The sequence below is a fragment of the Cricetulus griseus genome, chromosome X (assembly GCF_003668045.3).
Source record: "Cricetulus griseus strain 17A/GY chromosome X, alternate assembly CriGri-PICRH-1.0, whole genome shotgun sequence".
NCBI classification, from domain to species: domain Eukaryota; kingdom Metazoa; phylum Chordata; class Mammalia; order Rodentia; family Cricetidae; genus Cricetulus; species Cricetulus griseus.
The window spans coordinates 103,836,301-103,863,661 of NC_048604.1; the positions used below are offsets into that span (position 1 = coordinate 103,836,301).

A 27,361-nucleotide genomic window follows, 5' to 3' on the forward strand; every position below is an offset into this window, starting at 1 on the left:
GACTCATGTAAGAAATCCTTGAAATTATTTTTCCGAGAAAATAGAAAATTCCATTTGCTAGAATGAATATTTTCTGGATTATCGTTGGAGTTGTGCCCTTGTCAGAACTTAGGCATGTCACCACTTACTGATTCTTACAAACATGGGTTACTTTTGCCCCATTGAAAGCCTTGGAATATACTATCTTATACTTCCTTTGAGGTATTTTTGGTCATGTATACAAAGTATGTGCTAGATAGTTGATTGGTAAAAATGTCAAAGTTTTCCATGATATTGTGAAAATATAGAAAACGGTATTGTTTAATGTGAAGTTTTCATAGGCAAAGACTGCAGTAATTTAGGTAAGGTACTTGACTACCCAGGAAAGATCCCCTGTCTCCAAATCCCTTCCTACTTTCTTTCCTTCTTTCCTCCCTTCCTTCTTTCTTATCTCAATTTGTGCAGATGTTTACTAAAATACTAACAGCAGTTATGTAAGGAACTCATTCTGAACACCTCTGGGTAACCAGCATTTCATTTCATCCTTTAAAGTAATCTGTAAACTCAATAAACCCAGGAAAAATATGAGACACTTGGGGCACAGTATTTTTTCATTGAAATTCAGCAGGATTGGTGATTACAAGATATGCCCACTCTTTCATAGACCCAGGGTTTATTCAATGTTCCTTGGGAGTGGGGGAAGGTCGAATAAAAAATTCAGATAAAAACACAGTACTTTTGAATCGAGAAAGGCTTTTTTGATTACATATAGGTAATACCTTAATAATATAAGTATTCACAGAAAGAATTCATATAGCTTATAATTTGGAGAGTCTGCAGGCATTTGCTAAGTATCTGGTGCAACAACTTTCAATGAAGGAAATTATATGCAGATGGCAGTGTGTCATTTCGCTTATAATTAGCGGGTAATTGTCAGTAGTGAAAATGTTATACCTGTGTTAACAGAGGTAACATAGTAATGTAAAAACACGTGATTTTATTTGTGTTTGTTGGAGAGAATACACCAAAATTCATTTTCCTTTCCTACTTGTATCCAATACACACACACTTTGACCGGTAGTTTCTATACTGTCAAGGGAAGCAAGAAATTTGCTCTTTGTCAGAGGACAGACAAGGGCAGAATGATGCTTGGGCCACTGACCCATTGTGCCTAACCTTGGCCCATGTACTTGACACCTTTGCACATTTGCCATAATGCTGGGAAAATGGACATTCTTAAGTAAGGGATTGCTAATAATATTCGATCTTAAATATGTTTTGCAAAAGAAAGAGTGACTTGATACATAGTTATAGTTATCCTCAGATCTGTACCTTGCTCGTTCTAGGATTAAAAGCCTGCACCATCATGACCTGTTCTAGAGTGACAATTTTAGTAATGACAGTTAAGGGGAAGGGAGAAAATTCAATGAAACAAAGGGAAAACAGACAAAAGTTTAGAAATTATCACTCAAATTTTAATATATATGTTTTTATTCCATTGTTCTTGGGCAGAAATGATATATCATATACATTTTACATATCTCAGGGTCATAGCCAAGTGATAACATATGTGTTTAAAAAGTAAAGAACTTAGTTAATGATTTGCATATGAAATATAAGGATACATATGAGATCTGTTGCCAGCGATTATTGTTCAGAGTCAACTAAATATTACTCTATAAAATGAGTTCTTGTTTAGTAAGGAACAAAATCAAATGAAACAATTAAAAAGGGTTGAAATTGTTTTATTCATATATAATTTACAGACCATGAATTTTGCCTCAGAATTTACAATTGAATGGTTTCTAATAGTCCTAGTATCTTGGCACAGTTTCTAACCATCAGCATTACCTGGAAATAGTGATTAGCAGTCACTCTTAGTTGCCTCCACACCTGACTCCCAAACAACTAAGTACTTACTGTCTCTGTGGATTTTCACTCTTTATAGATTTTTGATCTCTTTGGATTTTCCTGTTTTTAATATTTCATATGGAGTCAAAGAGCACCTGTTTGAAAAACAGATCTCTGACAGTCTCTGACACACTTGATATTTGGGGTTAGCCAATTCTTTGCTGTGGTATGTTCAGCACACTCCCTGGCTTCTTCTCCATACATTCCAGGAGCAACACCCCACCTCATCCCACTCCATGCCACCAAAATATGACAAGCTAAAATTGATTCCAGACATGCCACATGTCCACAAGAGGCTAATTTTCCTGAATAAAGAGTTGTGGCCCTATAGTGCCTATGAACTGAGCTGGATACAGAGTGTTATGAAGTTGGCTAGAGGCCTAGACTCCTGTGTTATTACAAGGAAGCCAATATCTCAGAGTCCCTAAAACTCCACACTTCCCACCTTCATTTTCAAAATTCTGATTCCTTTTTTTAAAGTAATGGACCAATAGTTCCATGTATGAAATTGTCAAATAAGTAAAAGATTCTCTGTTACTTAAAATAGAAATGTAAAGATGAATGGGGAAAGGCAATTAAAGAATCATTTAAATTAAAACTACCTGGGAGATAAAAGTTCAAAAACTATCTGGAAGATAAAAATCATCTAATATTCATTTTTGCTGAAAAAGTAGAGAAATTATTTGGCAGATGTTTTAGGGATCGGGAGGGATGGGGGTACAAGAAAGGGTGAGACATGGATATGGTCAAGTTGTTGCATGCATGTATGAAATTGTCAAATATTAATTTTAATTTTTAAAGAGTTAAAACAAGAAATAGTAAAAGAGTCTATTAAAATGAATAAATTGGGGCTGGTGAGATGGCTGATCATGGAAAGGCACTTGACCAAGTCTGATGACCTAAGTTCCATCCCCAAGACCCACATGTTGGGAAGCAGAACTAACACCCACAAAGTTGTCCTCTCCCCTCAATCATGCACTGTGGCACACACTTCATTCATGCACACACAAAATAAAACAATAAACAAAAGTCTTATACAATGTTAAATGGATAAATTATACAAATAAATTATTATTTTACAATAAAATTAAGTAGTGAGTTTTTATCTCTACTTAAAGGACTGGAACTGCAGGGTCAATAATATAATAAGAAAACTGTCTAAATTTGAATTTGAGCTTTCCCATGCTACAGCTGTAAGAATATTTTGCTAGTTCTCAAGGAGCTTAACTTAAGTCGGCTTTAAAATCATTCTCTGGCCTATAAACACTCCTTGAACAGCAAAAGGAAGCATGAGATTTGATTTATACCGTGGCTAATGAAAACAAGTGGGTAATCACTGTTTGATCATATCCTGCTAATCTAACTTAGTCTCAGGAATGGAGGAAAGACAGGAAGTACTTGGGCCATAGAAACCTCAGAAAGTCCATGTGTGACTTTTTTTGTTTTTCTCCCCTCCCCCCTGCTCTTCTCTTCCCTTTGCTCCTCACCCACTTCCCTACTATTCCCTCAATCCCTTTCCTTATTTTACTCTTTTCTTTCTCTCCATTTCCCTTCATTTCTTCCTCTCCTTTTTCTTTTTCTGTCACAGTTCCATGGATGGAAGCTTGGGCCTCAAACATTCTGTATAAGAGTTCTAGCACTTGCCGGGGGTTGGTGGCACACACCTTTAATCCCAGCACTCTGGAGGCAGAGGCAGGTGGATCTCTATGAGTTCGAGGCCAGCCTGGTCTCCAGAGTGAGTGCCAGGATAGGCTCCAAAGCTACACAGAGAAACCCAGTCTCGAAAAAAAAAAAAAAAAAAGAGTTCTAGCACTGAATAGCCCTTAAAATAGTCATACCCTTAAAATCATGCACAAGAATATAATGAGACAGTAGGCTGCAGCTAGAGATGATGTTTAAAACATGTTTATGGTTGGGTGGGCTAGGATCTTTTAAAGGTTATATGTATCAAATGTTTTTATTCATGATACTTTCATGTCATGACAAGGTTAAGCGATTATAACCTCAGTTTAGGTTGAAGAACAACCAAATGTAATTTGCACAATACATGAAGTTATAATGTGGTTTAATATCTAGCAAAACTGGACAAACAAGGATAAGTTGGGTAGCACTGGATTTCTACAAGGCACTCTTGAAGGGTTTACACTTAACTTCTAATGTAATTTAGATGTAGTGATCTTCAAAGCTCATTATATTTAAGAGACATTTGGTGAATCTTTGAAGACATTTATGTCTTGGATTCATTCCACCCAATTTCTCATTTAATTAGACCAAGCAAAAGTTTCATCTGTTATTGTGATTTTCAGTAGCCAGAGGAGCTTGGAAAAAAATATTGATGACTAGGTGCTATTTCTGGAACTTTTGTTTCTGTTTAATATAATGTGCAGCCAGAGTTGAGATCCATAAAGGCAACTTATTGTGAACAAGCTGTTCTATTTGTCTGTTAAACCTTTACTTCATATGGAAAGCTATGTTTTTTTAATCAGTTTTTCCCAAGCTAATTTTTTCTCCTCTGTTGATTATCATTCAGTACAATGGGTTATATGAAGAATACCTAACAAAGCATCATTGATGATTATGAAAGCAATATCTTATCTTCAGACCTTAAACACAATGGCAGATCCACAAAGAACACTCAGATAGCATTTGCTGATGATGGGTAAAATGTGTCTTTCATGGCCTCTTGTCTTATTACAAGTATTTCATTTGAAATTTGATTTCTCAGAGTCCATGTGAGGCTGCTAACATGTTGATTCAATGAAATGGTCCATTTTGTGAACCACCCATCTGACTGGGTTGCTTTGGGTGTAGCTGTTTTGATTTTTGTTCCCTCCCTCTGAGTATATGGTTTTGTTCATTTAATCAAACAAATCCAGTTGTTTTGCCATTTTGTAGACACATTCTTTGTGTGGCCAGGAATCCTGTTTGCGGTGGCCACACCACAACTAGATTTGAATGTGGAGCAAACAAGTGCTAATTTGAATCAATTGTTAAGATTGCCAGCAACCAACCAATGTGACCTCTATCCCTGGGTTCACTTAGTAACCCTGAGGCAAGGCACTGTGTTTATTCCATTATCATTTCCTTCATCTAGCAAAAGCCCCAACCCTCACAAATGAGACAATAAGAAACTCAAACATTTTTGTTCTTAATTTCTTTTATGCTTTTTTTCTTAGTACAAACATAATTCATGTTGGTAAATAGACTCTTCATAATGTAGAAAAACATTAGGCAGAATGCCCTTAAGAATCTCACTTTCAGTTCTTAATCACTATTAATATCTGAGAAGATAATTCCTGATCTTTCTGAACAATTATACTAGACACATCATACTGTTCTACAACTTTGTTAATTTTATATATAGCTGACATATCTTCACATCTATACAGGAAAAGCAGCTTCATATGCCTTCACACCTGTACAGAACTGCTTTGAGTAGATATCCCAAAGTTTACTTAGTTAATTGCATCTTTATAGACACTTAAGTTGCTGATGTCTCTAAGTATGTAATTAAAATATAACAGTTATTTATGACATGCATTAATTCTGTATGTCACATATTGGTGGAGTTTAATGTGTCCATAGTAAAGTTCTTATTTTTCAAGTTGACAAACTTAATGGCTTTTAGGAAATGAATTTATGTGTGTCAGATTAAGAGGCAACTTACTCCCCTAAAGTTTTCCAGTCACTTACCCCACCCCCAAGTAACCCCCATTATGTCTTTTCACACTTGAGATTGATTTCTCCTTTATTGAGACTTTGCATTGATGAGATCATATGCTGTATTTGGTATCAACATGATATCTGTGGGATTCATGTGTATTGCTGTAAGTGGTTGGAGTTTTTTGTCATTCTCATTGACATGTAGCTTTCCATTATGTGGAAAAAACCACAATTTATCCCTTCTATTTTGATGGACATTTTATTAGTTAATGGTTTGAGGCTACTGTGAATAATGATGCTATGAACAACCTACCATGCATCTTGTGATGAACATGTGCACAAGTTTTTGTTGATTTCAGGAGAAGGGTTTTTTGTTTTGTTGTTATTGTTATTGCAACATCTCACTAGGAATCCAAAGCAGAAGGTTTTTGAGGGATGAAATTAGTCATGTTCTTGGGTCTATCTTTTGCATACTGGCATTGGAAGTATGTACCACTATACCTAGACTATTGTTGATATTTTCACTATTGAAGGTGCTGTTCAAGTTAATATCTTATTTTATTTCTTTAATCTTTCAGTGTGTGTGTGTCGGTGTGTGTGTGTGTGTGATGCATCTGTGAAATAGTCCATGTGCGTGTGTCACAGGACACCTTTCAGGAGTCAGTTCTACATTCCACTGTAGGATATGGGTTTCAAACTTAGGTTGTTGGGCCTTAGCAACAAGTTCTTTTACCCTCTGCGCCTTCTTGCTGGTCCTGAAGTTACTATCTTTATGACTGTATCTTGTATATTTTATAAGCAATCTTATAACTTGAATACTTAGAATTGGTGCATGTGGTGGTACATGTAATTTCAGTTACCCCTAAATGGCACCAAGAGTGTGTTGAAAGGTCTTGTTTGTGCTGTACAGAAAAGAGACTAATTAATTATGTCTTTTGGGGCATGGAAGGTTGTACATTTGCCTGTTTAAGTGATCTGGCTGGGAGCTTGGCTTAAGTCTCAGTGGGTCTATGGACACAAAGTGCCAGTGCTCAGGGGGCTGAAACCCTGCAGACTTATATTTTGAGTAAGTAAAGCATATCTGCTACCAGCCCATGTTAAGGTAGGCCTGGATCTCTAACAATCTACCATAGTTGTGTCCCTTTGGTTTAGAAGCAGTCTATGGTACAGATGTGGTGGTGTACCTTCTGAAGTACCAGGCAAAGCTCTAGAAAAGTACTATCTCCTTTATGAATCACAATCTTCTTTTAAGAATTACCCAATGAACTCATGCCTTTCTTGGGTGCCCTAAAAATGCGCAACAATCTAATGGTCCATCTAAGATGACAGGGCACAAGATGAAACTACCAGCCTATTTTTTCTTTTTTATTATATTGAAATATAATTACATTATTTTACCACCCCTTTCCTCCTCCTGCCATTCCTATATATGCCTCCCACACTGTCCTATGTTTGCACCCTCTTTTTCTTTAACCACTATTGTTACATATGCTTATAAAAATAAATACATAACTACAACCTGCTGAATCCATTCAGTGCTAGTTATATGTATATATTTTAGGGTCAACTACTTGATATTGTATAACCAGTCATCAGAGGGAGCTCATCCCTGGGGAAGACTTATGCTCCCTCTATGGCCAGTGTTAACTGCTTGTAGCTATTCATCTCAAGGTAGGGCAACATAAGATTTCCCCTGTCTACATTTGGATGACAGCAGCTGGTTTTGGACCTGGAGTTTCAGGCAGTTGTGAGGCACTATGTGGGTGCTAGGAACTGAACCTCAGTCCTGTGGTCAAGCTCATAAATGAGATTCATTAAAATTTCTTTTATTATTTGAGATTATGTTAGGAGCCTGTGCATATGTAAGGAGCCATTGGAAGCTGTGCGTACGCGCAATGGGTAACTTTGTAACTTTCCTGCCCTTAGTCTCCGCCCCCTCCCGTGACGTCATATGGTTCGATCAGCTGACGTCACATGGTCCGAGGGTTTCAGCCAGTTAGAGTGTAACACTCCTGAGGCGACAGTTGCCAGTCTATATAAGGAGGGCTTTTCGGGCGTTCAGGGTCTCCATTTTGTAAGCTTATCCTCTTCCTCTCAAGAGGCATTAAAGCTTTACTGCAGAAGGATCCTGATTAGTGTCCCCGTGTCGTTTTTGCTGGCGAGGCGGTTAGCGCGGGACAAGATTATATTATAATTACATTTCTCTCTTCCCTTTCAATGCCCCAAACCCTCTCATATACCACTCCTTGCTCTCTAAATCCATAGCCTCTTTTAAAATTGTTGATATATTATATATATATATATATATATATATATATATATTTCTAAATACATACATATAAAAACATATATATATATCTGTATGGGATTTTTAACATGAAGCACTTAGCAGGGTCTGGCATTAGATAAGTATACAAAATTGTTAGCTTTGTTATTTGTAATATCTATCATCATTATCATCATCATTATTATTATTAAAAGACTGAAGAGTTAAAATATACTCATGTGTAGAGAAAATGATTTGGAAATGTGTGTCCAAAATGTTCTCAGAGCTCTTGGGATATCTTGTGTATATGTGGGAGGGGTGTGACTAAAACACTATTGGGTCCTCCAAAGGCAGACAGCAGCATTTGGTTGTGTCTATCTATTTTTTTCCTCACAATAGAATTTATAGAAACAAGAAGTAGTAGTAAATGGTGTACAGTAGCAGAATTAGGTGGTTTCTGGAAGAGTCTCAATCATTGTAGGAAATACTTTACTGTATTGCTCTTGCTAATAATATGAAATTAATAAGCAGTTGGCCAAACACTTTCACTTTAAAGAATAATGTATATTCAATGCTAAAGAAACCATATTTTTATGTTGTTGAATGAAAATTGTTGCCTTTAGTTAGCTGGGATATAGCTTACCTGATACCCTATTCTCCCACTAGAGGTCTAACTTTCATAAGATCAGGCACCAGGAAACCAAGTAATGTGGGTGGCTTTTGTAACCTCCATTCCCTGACTTGTAGACCTCTTCATCTTCAAAGCCAACAATTTCATCTCTCTCTGACCGTTCTTCAGTAGTCAAATCTTCTTCCCTGAGTTCTGTTGGGAAAAGCTTGCCGATGTTAAGAACTCATGTGGTTAGTGTAAGCTCACCTGGATTCTCCACATGCCAAGGTTACAAATGTAATGACATATGCATGGTACCCTTTGCCATTCAAGGTAACACATTCCTCGACTTCTAGTTTCTGAGAATCTGCCCATGGATATCTTCTACACTATTTGTATCATTGGATTTTGGACATCACTTACCACTGGTGATATTCCAAGAGCCAGAAGACATTTAGTGATTGCCTTTGCTGTTTGACTCTGTTCCTATCAATCTTCACTATATGGAATGATTATTTTGTAAGTAATATTAAATTCTGGTTTCATTCAAAGAGCAATAAAGCATGAGAGTAAACATAACAAGGTTATTGAAGTTTTCTGTGCAGCATTTTATTTTTAGTGTATCTTGCAATATAGGAAATGATGAATATGTCAGCTAGACTTGAACTGTATTTTAACATATAAAATTTCTGTGCTAGAGATCAACAACTTACATGCTGTTTTGGTGTACCCAGAATGTAACTCACTTTTTAAATTTTTTTTAATTATTTTTTATTAGTTCAAATTAGGAACAAGCTTGTTTCACATGTAGATCCGTTCTCCCTCTCCCTCCCCTCACCCCCATCCCTCCTCCCCCACCCCCAACCTACCCCCCATCCTATCCATCCTCTACTCCCCAGGCAGGGTAGGGCCCTCAACCAGGGCTCTGAAAAGTCCATCACATCATCCTGGGCCATCAGAGTGGTCTTAAAAGTTCGCAGTCCCACCAGCAATGGAGGAGTGTTCCTTTTTCTCCACATCCTCTCCAGCATAGATTGTCATTGGTATTTTTGATTTTAGCCATTCTGACAGGTGTGAGGTGGTATCTCAGAGTTGTTTTGAGTTGCATTTCTCTGATGGCCAAGGATTTTGAGCACTTTCTTAAGTGTCTTTCAGCCATTTCATATTCCAAGAAATGGACACTAGAAATCTTTTAAAATTTCTAGTCATTCATGATTATTAGTGTATGAAAACAAAAGGAAACAGAAAGATTTTGTTCATTCTCTTAGCTTGGTCAGAGCTCTAGTGGCCAATACACATGAAGTAGAGACATTATGGATTTTCTCATTATTGGTGATATATATATCTCAAGCAATGATGTAGAAATGTATTTTTAATTCTTTATGTTTGGAGTCATGTGAAGATCTTTTTCCTTTTTGTTTTTAGGTGTATATACTATATATACTATATGATCCAACAGTGCCACTCTTAGATAATAAAAAAAAACCAAGAGAATCAAAACCACGTTCACACTAGAACATGTTTGTGAGAATTCACAATAGCTTTATTCATAATGGCCAAAGAGTGGAAACAGCTGAAAAGCTCTTCAAGTAACAAGCAGATAAACAGGATCCGAGCTATCTATGTTATTTCACCATAAGAAACAATTTGGGGGCTGATAAATGCTACCACACTGACAGATCTCAAACTATGCTATATGAAAGAAACTAGACATAAATGAGTCACATATTCTATGGCTCCATCTATATCTATATTCAGTGTCAAAATTAGGCAGGTGCATAATGACAGAGAGTACGTTAGTGTTTTTCGAGTGCTAAGGCATGAGAAGCATCAATAATGATTAATAATGGGTATGGACTTTCTAAGGTGATGAAGGGGCTCCAGAATTAATGCTGATCACATATATCTTTAAATATGCTTAACAAAACAATAAATTGCACAACTTGAAAGTGTTATATTTTACCTCAATAAATTACTTTTATTCATTTAATTACAGCACATCAAGTCCCTCTGTTATTTTGTTACAATTTTTTTTCTAAAACCTAAGATTCAATATATTTCCTTTCCTAGACGATGCATTATATATCAAAACAGAAGTTCTTAGGGAGTTCTGTGAACATGTTTTAATTTATTATTTCAAAAATAGCATATTGAGAAAAAAAATCAGAAAAACAGCAACTGAAAAAAAAAAAAACCAGCCAGTTTGTTTTTATGTCTTACCTGGTGTTTGGTGTGATTCTGTAAATTGGTTTCTCTCTTTTCAATTTCCCCTTTTACATGTTTGACATTTAATAGGAGAAGCTGGGAAGCAATGTTTTTGTTTTTATTTTGATTTTTCATTTTTTACTGGAAGTGGTTTTAGCTACTTTAAAACAAATGTCCCCAATATAAATATTCCCTGCTGGCCTTGTTTCCACATAACAGGGACAAATAGTTTTCTGTCTAGATGTAGAATTGCTGCTCTCCTCCAAATTACCTTCCAACCAACAGATGCGCAAAGGTACACAATATAAAAGCTGTTCTCTTCTGGACATTGTGGCCTTGTGAGTCTACATTCTGACCATGCAGAGAAGTCAAATCGCATCTCTGTATTTAAAAAGAGCCAAGTAAATAGCTGAAATGTGAGAGATGGAGAGTGAATGTGATGGTTACATGGGAGGAGTTATCTATGATGTTAGAGTCTTCTGGGAAAAGAGCTGACGCTTAAACATCCCCAACCCTCCACTTTCCTCCCTAAGTGAGACACCTCAAGTGATTGTCTACATATGTCGTGTCTAGGTTTGAGACATATTATTTGAGACCTTCAAAGAACCAAGTTTACCTTCTTTAATGCAAAAGTAGATTCCCCATGGCCATGTTTTAACTCATTTCTTGCAGCATCTGTAAGAAACATATAGTTGTTTCCTACAAATAATATATGTTGTAAATTCTAAGGTATTGTTTGCTTGTATATTGATGCTCCATTCTGTTTCACTTGTGATGTCCCTATTTAGGAAATATTGTATGACTTTTCATGGGATACATGAACAAATGTCTGTTTATCTGAGATAAAGCACTAATAATATGCCAATGAAATTATTCTGTCCAAGTTGAGCTTGGTGAACAACTCTGTCTATTGGGATTATTTATAATAGCATTTGTAACTCAAAAGTAGCTGTATGTCATTGAAAAGCCCACTCCAACATAGGTGACCACTATCCTAATGAAATACCAGAGTCTATAATTTTATGAGCCCTTCTGCTTATATGTACATAGACATTTTAAAAGATAAATTTCTTTTACTTTTAGAATAGTGAAACAATCCATCCAATGCTAATATTAATGTCCTCTATTATATGTCAGGTAATTTTCGATTATTTCAGTAAAAGGTCCACAAAAGTGTTGCAAATTGGACAGGCTTTATTGTGAACTGAACACTGTAATTATATTGGGAAAATTGCCACAGACAATATAGAAATGAGTGGGTGTGTTAGTATTCCAATAAAGCTTGATTTATTACAACAATAACATAAACTTTTAGGCCAAAGATGGCCAGGGTTGTAGTTTCCTAACTTGAAAACAGTTACTACCCCCAGGTCAAGGGATGCCTCAGTCTATGTGTTAGAAGTATTTCTGATGATAGAGATAAGTCACAAATGTTAGAATTGGACTTTACAAGGTAACCAAATAAAACAGATTTGGAGGTGAACATAGAGCTTCCCTCACACTAGTTATTCCGAAGAACTGACTTGAGTAGAAGAGAAAAGTGTGGAAACACAACACAGAATAGTGGTGTAAGGCCCCTATCTTTGAATCCTAGCCAAGCCTCAAACAGTCTGTCTGGGACAAGTTGCTGTATCTTTCTTTGCCTTGAATTCTTCATCTGTAAAAAAAGATGAAAAAGAATGTTAATAGACTTCACCTTGTAAAATAGATTTGTGGTAGAATCTGTGAATGCACAGTAAAGGCTAGGGATAATAGAGGGTGCATGCTCTGTCCACAAGATGTTTGCTATTTCCCCCCAGAAATCTCAATCCCCTGGGAGTGTGCACAGCCCTCCACTTGTTTAATCCTTGCTGTGAGTCATTGGTGAGAAGTCCTCGATGTGTACTATGAATAGCCGTGCTGTCTTTAAACTCTCATGGTGCTAATGGCTTGTCATGTTATGGTTCCTCACATGAAAAAATTGTACCCATAGATGAGAGAAAAAACAGCAAATGTCACTGTAGAGAATGCACACATGCACAAATCAATAGTGATCATGGGGACATGTTAGGTAGTAACAGTCTGACTTTTATTAATTTTTAAATTATATTTATTTATTTTTGCATATATGAGAGAGACATAAAAATCTGAGAAAAGGAGAATAAGTGGCTCATTTCACTTACTATAAAAATTGTGTGCATTTTTCTATTTTTTCTCCATTTTATGTAGCAAGTAATTGACCTTAGAGTGATGGATGAATCAGAAAAGACTGATTTAGAACTTAAAGCTGGGCATTGGGACCTCAGATTCCTCCTTGCAACATGCTCTACACATAAGTCCCATATTCAAGTAACAACCACAGAAGAAGCCGATGAGGGCTGCATTATACTCAGTGGTAGAGTACTTGCCATTATGTGCTAGGCCCTGGGTTTAACCAACCCAGCATTGTTTTGAAAATGAAACAATAAGAATTAAAAAAAAAAACAAATTAGATAGCAGCTACTTAACTGTCACAACTAGAAATAGTCTTCATCTTAGGACATCTAGAACAATCCTATCTATGTGAAAAAGAATTTTAAATTAAGAGTATGTAAGTTTTGGGACTTGTCTTAATTAGTAGCATTATTAGATTATTTCGGGGTGCAGTAGAGCTGTCCATGACTCTTATGGGAGGAGGGATGCCAAGTTGAGACCTGGACTAACCAACTCAGCTACCACCCAGTCCCAGATTCAGGGCCTTAAGTTGGCCCACCTCAACATCTACCTCATCTATGAGCTGCTGGAGCATGTGGAGGGTCCAGTCCTGAGGTACAATAGCCACAGGATCTCCATAACACAGGACAACATCAGGGTATCTGAAAGGTATCTCAGTGAGGGTCCAGTATTGATGGTGTAACAGAAGCCAGAGGCCTTAAACTAGATTAATGATGCATTGCAATGAACATATGCAAGTACAGCTGTTTGGGCAAATGGATGTAATTTGTGATATACCACAGCTTCCAATGTCACTACAGTGCATAACATGTGATGGAGATGTGATAGTTGTGACTGGTATGAGAGAAGTCTGTGACAGAACAGGTCAATTGCACAGAGGTGTTGGTGAGATGTTGTTTGTTTGATTTTTGTTTTGTTTTTAATTTTAATATCTTATTTTCTTTGGGGGAATGTTATAAGAGTGGGGGGCAGATATAGAAGGACTGGGGAATGATTGGGATTGGGGTACATGATGTGAAATTCCCAAAGTATCAATAAAAAAAATGTTTTCTAAAGCTCCCTTGGTTGATTGCTCTAGAAGCAGAAGTTTAGATAAATTAACTGTCAGCCTTTGAAAAATGTTGCCTTTTCTTATTTCAAATAAAGTGTTACCATTTATGCAGGCTGTAAATTAATTAAGAGCAATTAATAAGATAAATAATTAAGCCAAAACTAGGAGACTTATTGTTCATAGATCACATTTTAGGCGGCAAATTAGACCTGATAGAAATGAGTATTTCTGGTGATACTTGCAATTAACTTGTTGATGGAGTGAGTTCATTAAGTCTTAGACAAATTTGAAAAAGTTGTTTACTTATTACAGGAGGAAGATTTCTGTAAAGCAATAAAGGCAGTTGACGAAGCAAAACATGATCAAATGTACCACTAAAAACAAAGGGTGAGAAGGAATCCCTTAGGTGGCTTTTATTTGTTATTTATTTACTTATTTACTTACCTATTTTTGGTTTTGCCTATTTTGTTTCACTTAAGGATTTTCAGGGTAAGGTTTTGTTTCCCAGAGATGCTTAGGGCTTGTTTAAGTGCAGGCTGATTTGTAAATATCTACTTTGGTTCTTCAGTTTGAAGTAGCATAATTTCAACATCTTTGTATTTCTTAGTCTTTTTCCAAACATATTCACTGTTCAGTGGGAAATGAAGCTGACCATATTGAAATAAGTGCCCTGCTCTGTAGAGAGTTCACATGGCAACATACTTATAAGGAGGGTCCTTGCACTGAGCATCATCATCCCAAGAAACTTTGAAATCCAATCTTAGAATCAAGTGTTTGTTATAGAAGTAGGGGTTAGAAAGAACAGCTGTAGAATAAATGTCCTTCTCTGTACCTTATCAGAACAAATGGTGGCATGTTCAAGTTTTTTCTGTGAGAACCAGGAAGTAATGACCTTATTTAGGGTATACCCTCTCAGGTACATAAGACAAAATGTGCATTTCTTATTCCTTCTGAAATTGTGTCACTATTTTTGGCTCAGCTAATTTTGCATTGGGGGCTCCTTTAAGAACATTCTTAAAGCTAGATTTTGGCACTAAAGAGATGGCTCAGTGGTTAAAAGCATAAAAATGGCTTGTGTCCCATTCCCAGCACCCATATGATGGTTCACAAACATCTGTTGCTCCAGTTCTAGGGTATCCAATGCTCCCTTCTGGCCTCTGTGGGCACCAGGCACGCACATTGTGCACAAACGTACATGCAGACAAAACACCCATCCACATAATATAAACAAGTGAAGTTTTTTTAAAAAAAGCTAGACTTCTCTGAAGTTTAAAAAAATACCTACAATATATTTTCACTTCTAGTGCTTGCTTCTTTTGCTCTTTGGAGAATGGTTTTAATAAGTTAACGATTGGCTTTGACTAAAAATGAATAAATTATTTTTCTCTTTGAAAAAATTCTCATTTGAAAAGAAAAATGATCTTTTAAAAGAAGCAATGTAACAAGCCACTCTGACTTTCTAGGATCCAAAATTTACTTGGAAAAAAGCCTATGAAGAAATCACTCCCTTGGTTTACCTGCTTGATCACTTGCCTACAGTACAAAATATTCATGAAGATGGTAAACATTCACCAAATGTTCGTGTTTCTATATTGTACTTTTGACTTTCAGATTCACATTCTAGCTACCTAATGATTTACTTCACTGGCTAACCATTATTCTTCCTGGAGGTAAATCATAAGAGCCACAGGAGAATACTAGAAATAGGATCAAAGTCAGGGTGCCTGGAAAGAGGAGAGGACGAGCAGGTACAGTTCAAGAAGCAAGTGTCAGCAGTGAGGGAAAGCAGAATCTTCTGAACCATTTGCTGCTCACAAAGCCTCTGGACATTCTCAGCAATCCAAAGGATTAACCTAAAAGATGCCACATTTTCACTGATCTCATTAAAGGAATAGATAACCAGAAAAATCCTTCACAATTTATAGTTTTAGGTGTAGCTTTAAAGTAATTCACAACTAAGTGCCAACTGAATGCTACCTGTCAAAGGAGGTTAAGCAGACCAACAAAAGATCTAGCAGTAATGGTTGTAATCTAAATGAAATTTACTCATACCATTTTGGAATTCAGTTCCAGTTCTGAAAAATAAAAACACTATGTATTTCTAATAATTGAATTTATATTGTTACAACTTTGAAGGATGCCAAAATGCATTTAATTTGCTCTATCATTGAAGGATTCCCCACATGCTCTGTAAAGCAATACATAAAGATCACTTTTTATTTTACTATCTCCTTGATCACCTACCTCTGTTTCCAAGGATATATGAAAAGAGAAGGAATATGAGGAAGATATGTGGTGAGGGGGTGCTGCAGATCCAGATTGGTGAAGCCTGTTATTTATGAGGACATAGGGCAGCATGGGTAGTAGGAGATCCTTCAGACACATATCCAGATCTCTCAATGAAGATTTATTCCTCATTTCAGTTCTAAAAGTAATCATGATGCATGGTACAAAAAGACTTAAAGACACTGATTGACTCTACCATTTTCAAGACAAGAGATTTCTGATTTGGTTACAGAAGAATGTGCAACAAACAAAACACTGCAAACCTTAGTGGATTAAATCAGCCACCATTGGTTCTGTAACATGGGTTGAGTTCAACTAGATAGTTCTTGTGAACTTGACAGTGTTCACTTAGAAGACTCCATTCATCTGGGAGATTAGTTAGGGTTGGGTTTAGTTGACACACTGGACAAGCAAGTCTTTTCTGTTTTCCGTGTGGTCTCTTCATGGCTCTTTCTATAGATAATGTTTAGAATGCAGTAGTTACATTTATGTTATGGAGACTTAAGGGCCCTAAGATAGAAGATGTACTGGGACTTCTTATGACTTAGACTTGTCACAGCACCACCTCCTACCATATCTGAGTACTTAAAGAAAATCTCAAGGCTAGCCAGGACTGAAGGGCAAAGAAGTGTATTCAGCATACATACTGTGAGGTGTGCCCCATACCTGGGAAGACCACACATGCCATTGAGGACTGCCCAGGTTTTTAGGGACCAGGACTAAAAATAAAGCCATCACAGACCACTTTCTCCAACATTCCAAGGCTAGAGCCCACTGATAGGACTAACAATTAACCAAGAACAAGACTGGGAAGTGAAGTCTAATGAAATGCCCATGGATTATAGGCTCCAGATTTTTGTGAGCAGCCAGTCTTTTCCTCATTGTGTAGACTTTATGTCAGGTTTCCACCACCTCTTCTGTCAAGTGGAAATGTGTAAGTAAGGTAATGTGTGATAACATATAAATTGCTAGCACGTATGTATGCTCAGTTAACTGTACTATCATGATAGTTACTCACTACTATGTAGTGACTATTTTTTTAATTCTATTTCAGTCAACACACATTGTATTGGCTATCATGATAAGGAACTTAATTTAAGCCAAAAACTGATATAATCAGAAACATACTCATTCAAAAACCTTGAGAAAGTGGTTCTACGGTATTGTCATAAATGTGTAAAATGTCACCAATTGTATAAACAGAAGCAAAGCCTAGAAGGTAGTGTGAATGTTAATGCATACACTCCTAGGGTATACACTGTTACTTGACACCATTCACAATGAAGACTAAGTGGAAGAAGATTTGTGTTCACAGAATAATCAGCATTCTGATTTTTAGTTACAAGGCTATTTGGAGGATATGGGGCCTTTTACTGGTTCTACTAAAAGGGCTGATATTTAAATATTGAAGAGATGTAAAAATTTCACCACTGTATTTGGAATTGTAGTCCCTCTTCTTTCCTTCTTGGATAAGAGCTGTAAATGTTTCTCTGTCCAGGCTACATTATCTTCCTAGGCAGGGGGTTGCTTCAAACAGCACCAGAAACTAAGGAATCTCAAGATAGACTGAGTTATAGCACTGCAAATCTGCTTCCCACATCAAGTGCTGATTCCAGGTGGTGTCCATCTAACCAACATTATTGCTTAGATGTCTGCAATGGGTCACTCATGTACAACTTAGCCAAACAGCAGTTTTGATTTCCTGCCTTTACCATTCCCAGTGTTATAACCTTACAATAAATGATATCACTAATTGGAAAAAAATATTCAAGAGGACTCCTTATTTTCACCTTTTGTTTTTCTGGCTTTAATGTATTTTCCAAAGAATGACAAATACCCAACTTTCCCATCATTTCTGTATTTCCTTTGAAAGCTTGTTTTGCTTCTACACATAAACTTTGATTTCATAAGACATTGTTTCTTGATATTGAGGTTATTCACTTAAAGACGTAGTCACTTTCTCATGGCATATACATATTTAAAAATTGCTTCTTGTTAGGGCTATCAATGTGAACTTAGCTGGAGGATGTGGTTAAGTAGCTTTGTCCCTCTTGCCAATGTACTCACTCTGAATAAATGTCATTTTTCTGATTTCACTATTGGACAGGCATAGTGGTGAGTGCCCTTAACACCAGCACTTTGGAGGCAGGAGCAGGTAGATGTCTATGAGTCTGAAGCCAGCCTGATCTATATGGTGACTTCAAGGACAACCAGGGATACACAGTGAATCTCTCACAATGATGAGGACAAGGATGATGATAAATAATGGATCTGGGGAGACGGGGAGGTGACTCACTGTTAAGAACACTTGCTACTCTTGCAGATGATCTGTGTTTTGTTCCTACCACCCACATGGCATTACAACCACCTATAACTCCAGATCCAGAGGGTCACATTCCCCCTTCTGGCTTCTATGGGCATTGCATGCACGTGATGCACATAGATCAAATACTCATACATATAAAACAAAAATAAATCTATAATGATAATAATAATAATGATCTAATAATAGATTAAGAAATCACTCTGGATTGAAGTGTTGAATCTTATTTAATCACTATTTCTTACTGAACACTTACAAAACAGTCTCTCCTGGGGATGATTATGGACAGTGACTTTGTCTTCTGATTAATTTCTAAGCTCCATAGGGATTAGGATCACAGCTGCATCACTCCAGAGTTGTGGATCTTTGGACAAGTTACTTAAAGTCTTAGAGATTCTTTTTATGTCTATGGTGGGGAAATAAAAGTGTCACTAACTTACTATTTAGTAATTTTTCCACAAGTAAATGACTCAGTACCCATAAAATGCTTAGGACAATGCATGACACAATCTGCATTAAATATTATCATGTATTCAGAAAGTAACTATTGATGAAAAATGAAATTACTGATTTCTTATTTTTTATGTGAGGTTATAATGTCAAATAACTTTAAATGTGCATCTAACATACATAATCTTTGGGTGGTTATCTAGCACTATTTGAACCATATTGGTTATCTGTCAGAATTAAAAGCACTTTCAACATTGGAAATTTGAGGTTGATGGAGGTGGATGTTTGAATAGGAATAGGAAGCTGTTACTCTGGTTTTCTCTTCAACTTTAATCATTCCAGTAACTCTTTATTGTTTTTAAACTCTTTCCTCATGCTAAATAAATAGCACCAACAAAGACTATGTGTTCCTTCAATGATTAACGCCACAGTATTCCAGTAAAAATCCTATTGAATCCCTGCATTTGAATCAGTAAGCTAGTCCATAAAAGCATTACTCTGTCCACAGCAGTTATTTTGTTGAAATTCACTTGAAAACCATGAGAGAATTATAACTTCATATTGACAGGGAAACAAAGTTGCATTTTTGAATTGTGTTTGGTTTGGTGCCATGTGGAATTCCTAAAGATGAAGATACTGAGTGACAAGGATTTTTTTTTGTTTTCTTTTTGAGATATAATATAATTACATCATTTCCCCTTTCCATTCCTCTCTCCAAACCCTCCCATATACCTTTCCATGTTCTCTTTTAAATTTATGGCCTCATTTAAAATTGATTGTTGTTATATATTTATATGAAAAAGATGTATTTTAGTCTTTTCTTTTCTCTCTGCCATGGATTTCACACTGCACCTCTACCGGCTCCCATATGCTCTTTAACATAGTCACATAGGGATATTCACTTGGATCTCCTCCCACTCTGCTCAGAAAATGAATAACTTCTCAAGGAGCTTTGTTTCCACAAAGAAGAAAACAAAGAAGTATATGTTACACTTCATTATAAAGTAGAATAAATCTGTTCTGGTTTTTACTGTTCGTAAGAAAAAAACAGTGTTTTAAACTAGTTTAACAACCTAGAAGTTTTCCTAAGGTGAGAAAGTATCCTAGGTGCTGTATTGTACTTTATCATGCTCTTGGAGGGTTCCCAGAGGTGCCCAATATTCTTGGATGAATTCCTAATAAGGCCACTTTGCACTTATGATTCAATTGCCATTTGTAATCCCTATGGACAGGGATATTTTTAAGTGAAATCCTCTCTTAATTCCAGTATATTTTTTTCAAAACAGTATTATTAAAATACGAAGCAGAGAAATCCAGTTTCAATTTCTCTTTTTGTCCTGCCCTCCCACTTCCTCCCCAGAGTCGTGTTTACTCTCTCTCTCTCTCTCTCTCTCTCTCTCTCTCTCTCTCTCTCTGTCTCTCTGTCTCTCTCTCTGTCTCTGTCTCTCTCTCTGTCTCTCTGTCTCTCTCTGTCTCTCTCTGTCTCTCTCTCTCTGTCTCTCTCTGTCTCTCTCTCTCTCTCTCTTTCTCTCTCTCTCTCCGTTCCTTACTCCCTCCCTCCTTACTTCTCTCTTAATTTCACTTACTCACTCATTGACATAGCCTATCTATGTTCAAAAGGGACAGGAACTTCTCACTGATCTGGTGAAAAGATTGCTTGTTTTTCTTCCAAGATTCACAGCGTGGCAGATATATCTAGCAACAAAAAGTATCCCAGACTCATAGCAGGGCCAGCTGGGAGATGTCTCTCACACTTGATAAGATCTTCTGTCTCAAGATTCATTTTTCACCAAAAAGTTATTTTTTAACAAGCAGAGTGAAGTTCCTAGTCCAAGCTAAATTCCGTTATATTAGAAAGGACAGCAAAGCCGCCGAGATTAGAATTCATGGGTAAGCACCAAATCTATATATCTATACACCTATTTCTTTTGCAGAAGATGATTATGACAAGATATGTGATTCTGTCATTCCTAGCTTGTGATCTAGGAAGTAAAGTGGATGATCAGCATGTGGGATATGTGGCTGCTAAAAACTGCTTTGCACTGATAGAGATTTATGGGCACAGCTCATTTCCAGACTGATTGATGATGCTGAGGCAGCAGGAAATATGCAAACTGCAGCAGGAAGGAGTCCTCTGCAATTAACGGGAGCAGCATCATTAGTGTGATTGCTGCAAGACTCAGGAACCGGTTGGTTGGAGGTCTCCCAGTCAAAGATTTTCCTTTCCTCTTTCAACTTCTTACATGTGCTGCAACGTGTTACCTGTAGTGGCAGGAACAGACAAAGGCTTTGGAGAATAACTTATACAGGAGATAAAGCTAATGCTAAATTGAGCATATTACTCTACCAAAAGGAAAGATCTTAAGCTACTGGGTTTGGGAAAACTGTCTGGCTTAGCTAACTATAAAGAATATAGCTGTCTAGTGGTGGTGCATGCCTTTAATCCCAGCACTCAGTAGGAAAAGGTGGGCAGATCTCTACGAGTTTGAGGCCAATTTGGTCTACAGAGAAAGTTCCAGGACTGCCAGGGCTACACAGAGAAATCCTGTATTGAAACAAAACAAAACAATCTGATATTCATATGGCTTAGTGGTAGAAAGAAAGGCAACTTAACTCTCATGTTCAGGGTCCTATTTTGCTGCTGTATGAGTAATTTTACTAATGGCTGTTGCTTTACTTATTTGTAAGGTGAGTTTGGTCTGGTTTCTCCTGAGAGATGATGGCATACAAGTATAGTGGTTGTTATCAGACTAAATTCTACCGCCTGAAGCCTGGCTTCAAATCCCAACTCTGATATTTATTCATTTTATGATCTGGGCAAGTTACATAAGGTTTGTGCCTCAGTTTCTCCATCTGCAAATACAAAGATAATAATGGTGCCATTGTCCCCCAAGGATGTTGCAACCATTGTGTGAGATAATGTAAATAAAGGGCTTAGTATATAGTCAACCATTTATAATGTGAGCAGAATTTTCAAGGTCCATTGCTAGAGGTCAGTTGTTCTAATTGATTTAATTATAGGAAGACAAGAAAAATTGCTATAGGTTAGCCCTATCCTTGAGACATTTCTAATCCATGCAGGTTGTTTCTAAATTCTACAGCCTGTGCTCCATGCAGGCTATTTTGCCTCCAGGATTTGAGCAAAGTTTTTAAAACTAAGAATTGAATCTATGGGTACTGGAAAAGTTCATGGCTCAGTTGGAGAGATTCAGAAGTGAAAAATGGCCTTTCAGTCTGACATCTTTTTTTAAGGACATTGAATATGTGGAAAGTGTCCCCTATGTGCTAACCATTAGCATGGCTTTTCCTGCAAGAAAATACACATATGACATTTATTTTCCCAGATGGTGTTAGCACAGTGCCAGGTTTGACAATGTTCATTTCTTTCTTTGGGGTTTATCAATAATCCACATATATACTAGCCATTTTCACATGACCATTTCTTTTAACTTTTTTCACATTTTTATTTATGTATGTGTGCACACACATGCTCTTGTACATGGCATGGCATGACCATAGAGGTACAAGAACATGCAGCTGGGATTGGTTCTTCAGGCTTGGCAGCTAGTGCCTTTTCTGACTGAGCTATCTCACCAGCTGGTTGTCCTAGAAAACCATTTGTATTTCACCATTTGTATTTCACAGCATCTCAGTTATTGCCACTTGTATGATTCCTTTATCTTTGGAATACATTCCAAACAAGTACAATCTTGGAGTCAGAAAACGTTGCTTCAAATGGCTAATTCTAATTGTAAATAAATGTGCCTTAATACTTCTAAACTGGTGCAGTGGTCAGCAAATGTTTTCTGGAAGGGCTGGATAATAAAATCATTCAACTCTGTGGGCCTGGCAGTGTCTTTTGCAAGCTGTTCTGTAATGTGAGAGTCTTTAGCCCAGTCTCACGTTACACTGTTCAGCTCTACCATTGAAGGGTAGACACTGCCATATGCTGTACCAGAGTGAGTGAGTGAGTGAGTGAGTGAGTGAGTGAGTGAGTGTAGCTGTGTTCCAATAAAACATCAAGATTGGACTCATGGACAGTAGTTTGCTGATTCCTGGCTAGTCAACTTATTACAAGCAAAATACTTACAATTCCCATTTTACAGATAAAGAAGGTGAAGGATGGCTTATGTAAGTAGCTTGCCACATGTCTGGCAAACAGTGGAACTGGTGCCCAAATCCAGAAAGGTACTGCTTTTAGCAACTACTCCATGTCAACCAATGTGATGCTTGGTTCCTGAATTTTGCCTGGTTGATTTCATCATTTCCAGAAGGGCCTACTCAAATACAGTGTTCCCAGTCAAGATGCCCAGAAGGCACCAACAGTAATACTACTTCCTCTGCCCTGCCCTACCTGCTTCTTGAATGCTTATCATCTTGTAACTTCCTGTGAGTTACTCAGTCATTGTGTGTGTTTATCTGCTTTCTCTTTTGTTCACTAATGAGTCTTAAGTACCTTGAGGGTTCTGGCCTATAGAATTTCCCTATCTTGTGCTTGCTGAACCAACAAGATAGGCTTTTGCATGTTTGGACTTGGACACTTCTCAAGTAACAGTAATATATGAAGGCAAAAGTTCAAAGTAAGCTACCGTTCTTAGGAACTGCTTCTACTATCTGAAATCCCTGCTCAAAATAAAATAAAGCATCTTTTTTTTTTTTAAAAAAAAAAAGGTCCAGATTCAATGTGTTTTTCAAAGTGGGTGACAGAGCAGACACATTAAATGCCCATAAAGAAAAGTGTGTTGAGTAACTAAAGAGTCAAGAGAGAACAATTGGAAAATGGTTTCCTGTTGAGTACATAAAAGCACAGACTCTTTGGTGAGTCCAGCTAAGGGTGTAACAACCATACAAATGCTCTCAGCTTTCCCCAGGTGCTCACAAAGAAGGAAGTTTCCTGTCATTGCCACGTGTTTATTTTGGAGTTATAAAGATCAAGGCGGACCTTTTCAGAAGTGCTTGATTGTGGGGCTTGTTATTTCAACTTAGGCTATGCTTCAGTGGTGCATTTTGATGAGCTGGGAAGAGTGCCTGTACTAATTATTATTACACAACACTGGCCACCTTAGGAAACAATGGAAAAAGATTCACTTGTGACTTACATGATCTAAATGACAGACATTCTTTCACTCCTAAGCTTATCTTGTGCTTCTTGCCTTCAACTGGCAACTAGAAAAGATATCCACTCCAACAAGTAGTGGAACTACCTATTCAGAAATGCAGCACACGTTTCTTTAAGAGTTTTCCATATCACTAAAATTGCCAGGATTTGGATGGAGATGTAAATTTAGAGTGATGATTAATATTAATTATAACTTAAATTACCACTTATTCACAGCCTGTCAGAAGCTAATAAGCCCCCCACAAGAAATTCATTTGCATTGTCTTGTGTGATCCACACATGCCTGAGAGTTAATTCTTCCTCTTTCTCTTGTACTGTTGAGAAAACTGAGGCTCAATGGTGTTCAGAGTCTTGTCAAAAAGTTCTCATGTGGTTGGCGCCAGAACTTGGTATCTTAAATTTTGAAGCCTGCCTTAAAGCAGAACTTGCATGTTTTCGAGCTGACAAATGAGTGCTGGAAATTGAAGCAGGGTCCTCTGAATGAGCAACCAGTGCTTTTAACCACTGAAAGGCACCACTCAGCCATCTCTCCAGCCCTGAACTTGCATGTTCGATAGCGATAATCTGTCCACCATGATTCTGACATACTGGGTCCACAGAAAAATCTTTTGAGCAAGCCAAGCCTTCATCAATCCTTTCCTGGCCCTCTTGGTTTGGGCAATTTATTCTTGTGTGTGGTTAAAGAGATACTCCAATTAGAGTCCAGCCCCAAACACATAACAAAACAGTGTGGTGTAGGCTCAAACCAAAATTATTTCAATCAATTTTATTTCATGGAAAAATCAAGTCTGTTTTTAAAGACACACAGACCAGTTCAAAAGAATAACCTTTCTGAATACAACATAGATATTGGATTTTGTCTTTGCTTTTTTATTCTTTTTCCTAAATGTGGATACATACACTTCTGGTGAGAAAGGTATCTCTCTAGTTAATACTGTTGGTAGGTTGCCCTCCAGTTAATCAAAATTCTGTTTCATTGAGACTTCTGTTTGCTTTTTATAAATTGGTTTGTATCATTTGCATTTCTCGAGGCTGGTTCAAAATAGGTCTTACGATTTCTTTTGCTTATATGCATAATATACATAATCCTACATAATATGCATAAAATATATAGTTCATGCCTCTAATGATAAAGAAAATGTATAAATGATTGTTAAGATTTCCTGACACCATCATTTCAAGAGGATTCTCTGTAATTTGAGCTTAACAGCAGACCTAATGTATACTCTGTCAGGGTTGCTCACCCTTGGAACTATTAGTATTTTGAATCAGATAGACATTTACTGTGGTAAAATGTTTCCTGCTTTATGAGATAATTTGTAGTGTCTGCGGCCTCACACCTCCACGTATCAGACACATGCATGCACGCATGCTTACAGACACACAGGCACACATGCACGCACACATGTGTGTATACACACACACACACACACACACACACACACACACACTCACATACACATACACACTTACTTCCCTTCCCTTCAGTTGGGAAAGTCAAAATGTCTCCAGCCATTGTTGAAAGGCAACTTAGCCTACATGCAGATCTCTGTACTGAATCTTTTTTTTTTATTTTATCATTTATGCCATCATATACTACTCTGACATTGGGTCAATTTGGTTGTACCTACATTTATAAACGTGAATAAAATTTAAAATATCTGTATCAATCCTTTTAAAGTGTGATATAATGATAAATCAAAACACTGGGTTCAGGGGAGAAGGTCAAAAGTGGGTTCCAATAGCCTTACTATGAATGAATCATACATTTGTGAGTTAAACAGTCACTAAGAAAAAATGCTGACCTGGAACACACATTTGAGAATTGAGAAGCTTCCAAAACACAGTCTAAGCTGTGCTGGTGGGCTTTGGTACTTGTTCTGGGAATGATTTTGTAATTTTGTACTGTCACTGACTTTTGTGTTTCCGTCTGTCTCATTTTTCCACGAGATCTGCTGAGTAGGCTTGGGTACCATAGATTAAGTCTTCCCTAGATCACATGTAATCAGATTATTTATACTTGCATACTAACAACTCTGTTAGGCTTATTACAATAACTTTTCAAGTTTGAATCAAAATGCTTAGTTTGACATTCTCTCTCTCCCTCCTTCCTTCTCTTCTACCTCCCCCCCTCCACCCCCCCGTGTGTGTTTCGCTTTTCTGGATAATATCTACATAGTCTAAGATGTTCTTAATCTCAAATTCCTATAGGCTCTGTGTCCCCAGTACTGAACTCATATGTATGCACCACCATTGCCTGCTCCCCAGCATCTCTGCATTTCCTTTCTCTTCATCTCTGACTTGTTCTCTCCTTGATTTCTTTAAGAAATTTCTTAGCACCCTCCTTTCCTTTGCAGATCTGATTGTGTTCCTCTTTTAGTCAGAGTTCCTGACTATTACCTATTGAGAAAAAAATGAATCTACTTTGTGTTGCTTACACAGAAGACTTGTGAGAATTTTCTTAGGACCTGTCTTCTGCTTGCCCTTACCCACTGCTACTTCCATCTTTGAAGATGTCTGGAATATGCTGGTGTCCTTAAATTCATTACCTTGGCAGCTAGGGTTCCCTTCAAATTTAAGTTTCTGCTGGGAAAAAAACCCTTATCCCTCTTAGTCAACTTTCAAGTCTCCATCAAAACATCCTCTTATCTACAAATCCTTCTTTGATCTACAGACAGAGGGTGAAGCTCTGCCTTCTAGGCACCCATTGTATTTGATGTGATGCTTATTTCTAACATCACAGTCTGTTGTTTTAGACTGTGTTCTTCCTACATGAAAGTTAACTGTTTGATGAAAAGGCTGCACAATAAATTAACTACAGTGCTTACCATGTAATATGTACTCATTGTTTGAATTTACCAGGAGGATAGAGTAAATAAAAACAAAATATTATGATAGGAATCTGTTAATTTCATTTTGAACTAGAGTTCTGAGATTGTATGTAGTTTACCAGCCAAATGTAGCCTGCATATCTGATTTTGTAAATGAAGTTGTATGGAAATATGCCACAATACATTCTTTTATAAATTATCTATGGCTACTTGAAAGCCTCATAGGCAGTTAAGTTGTTGAGGCATGATCAAGATGGCCTACAAAACATGAAATATTTACTGTCTGACCCTTGACAGAGGTTGCCAATTCCAGCTAACAGGTAATTGAGTCTTCTACAGGTCACATATTTAAATAATTTTTAAAAATGGTATGTAGTTTCATTTTTGACACTTAGATAAAAATCAGCTTCCTTAGATATCTAAACTTCATATATAAAAGACAGAAATGTAGGCTAGTAAGATGGCTCACTGGGC

At 37.1% G+C, this 27,361-nt stretch overlaps 1 protein-coding gene across 4 annotated transcripts in view; it reads left to right on the forward strand.

Annotated features, from left to right (window-relative positions):
* The window catches only part of Arhgap6 (Rho GTPase activating protein 6), a 520,326-nt gene that overhangs the window by 406,389 nt on the left and 86,576 nt on the right, over positions 1-27,361 (forward strand). The window contains exon 1 of one of the 4 annotated variants that reach the window (XM_027431823.2): positions 20,518-20,827. The exons of the other annotated variants lie outside the window; for them this stretch is intronic. The gene's annotated coding sequence lies outside the window, so the exon portion shown is untranslated. Of the gene's footprint in view, positions 1-20,517; positions 20,828-27,361 lie in introns of those variants that run through there. 4 annotated transcript variants of the gene reach the window in all.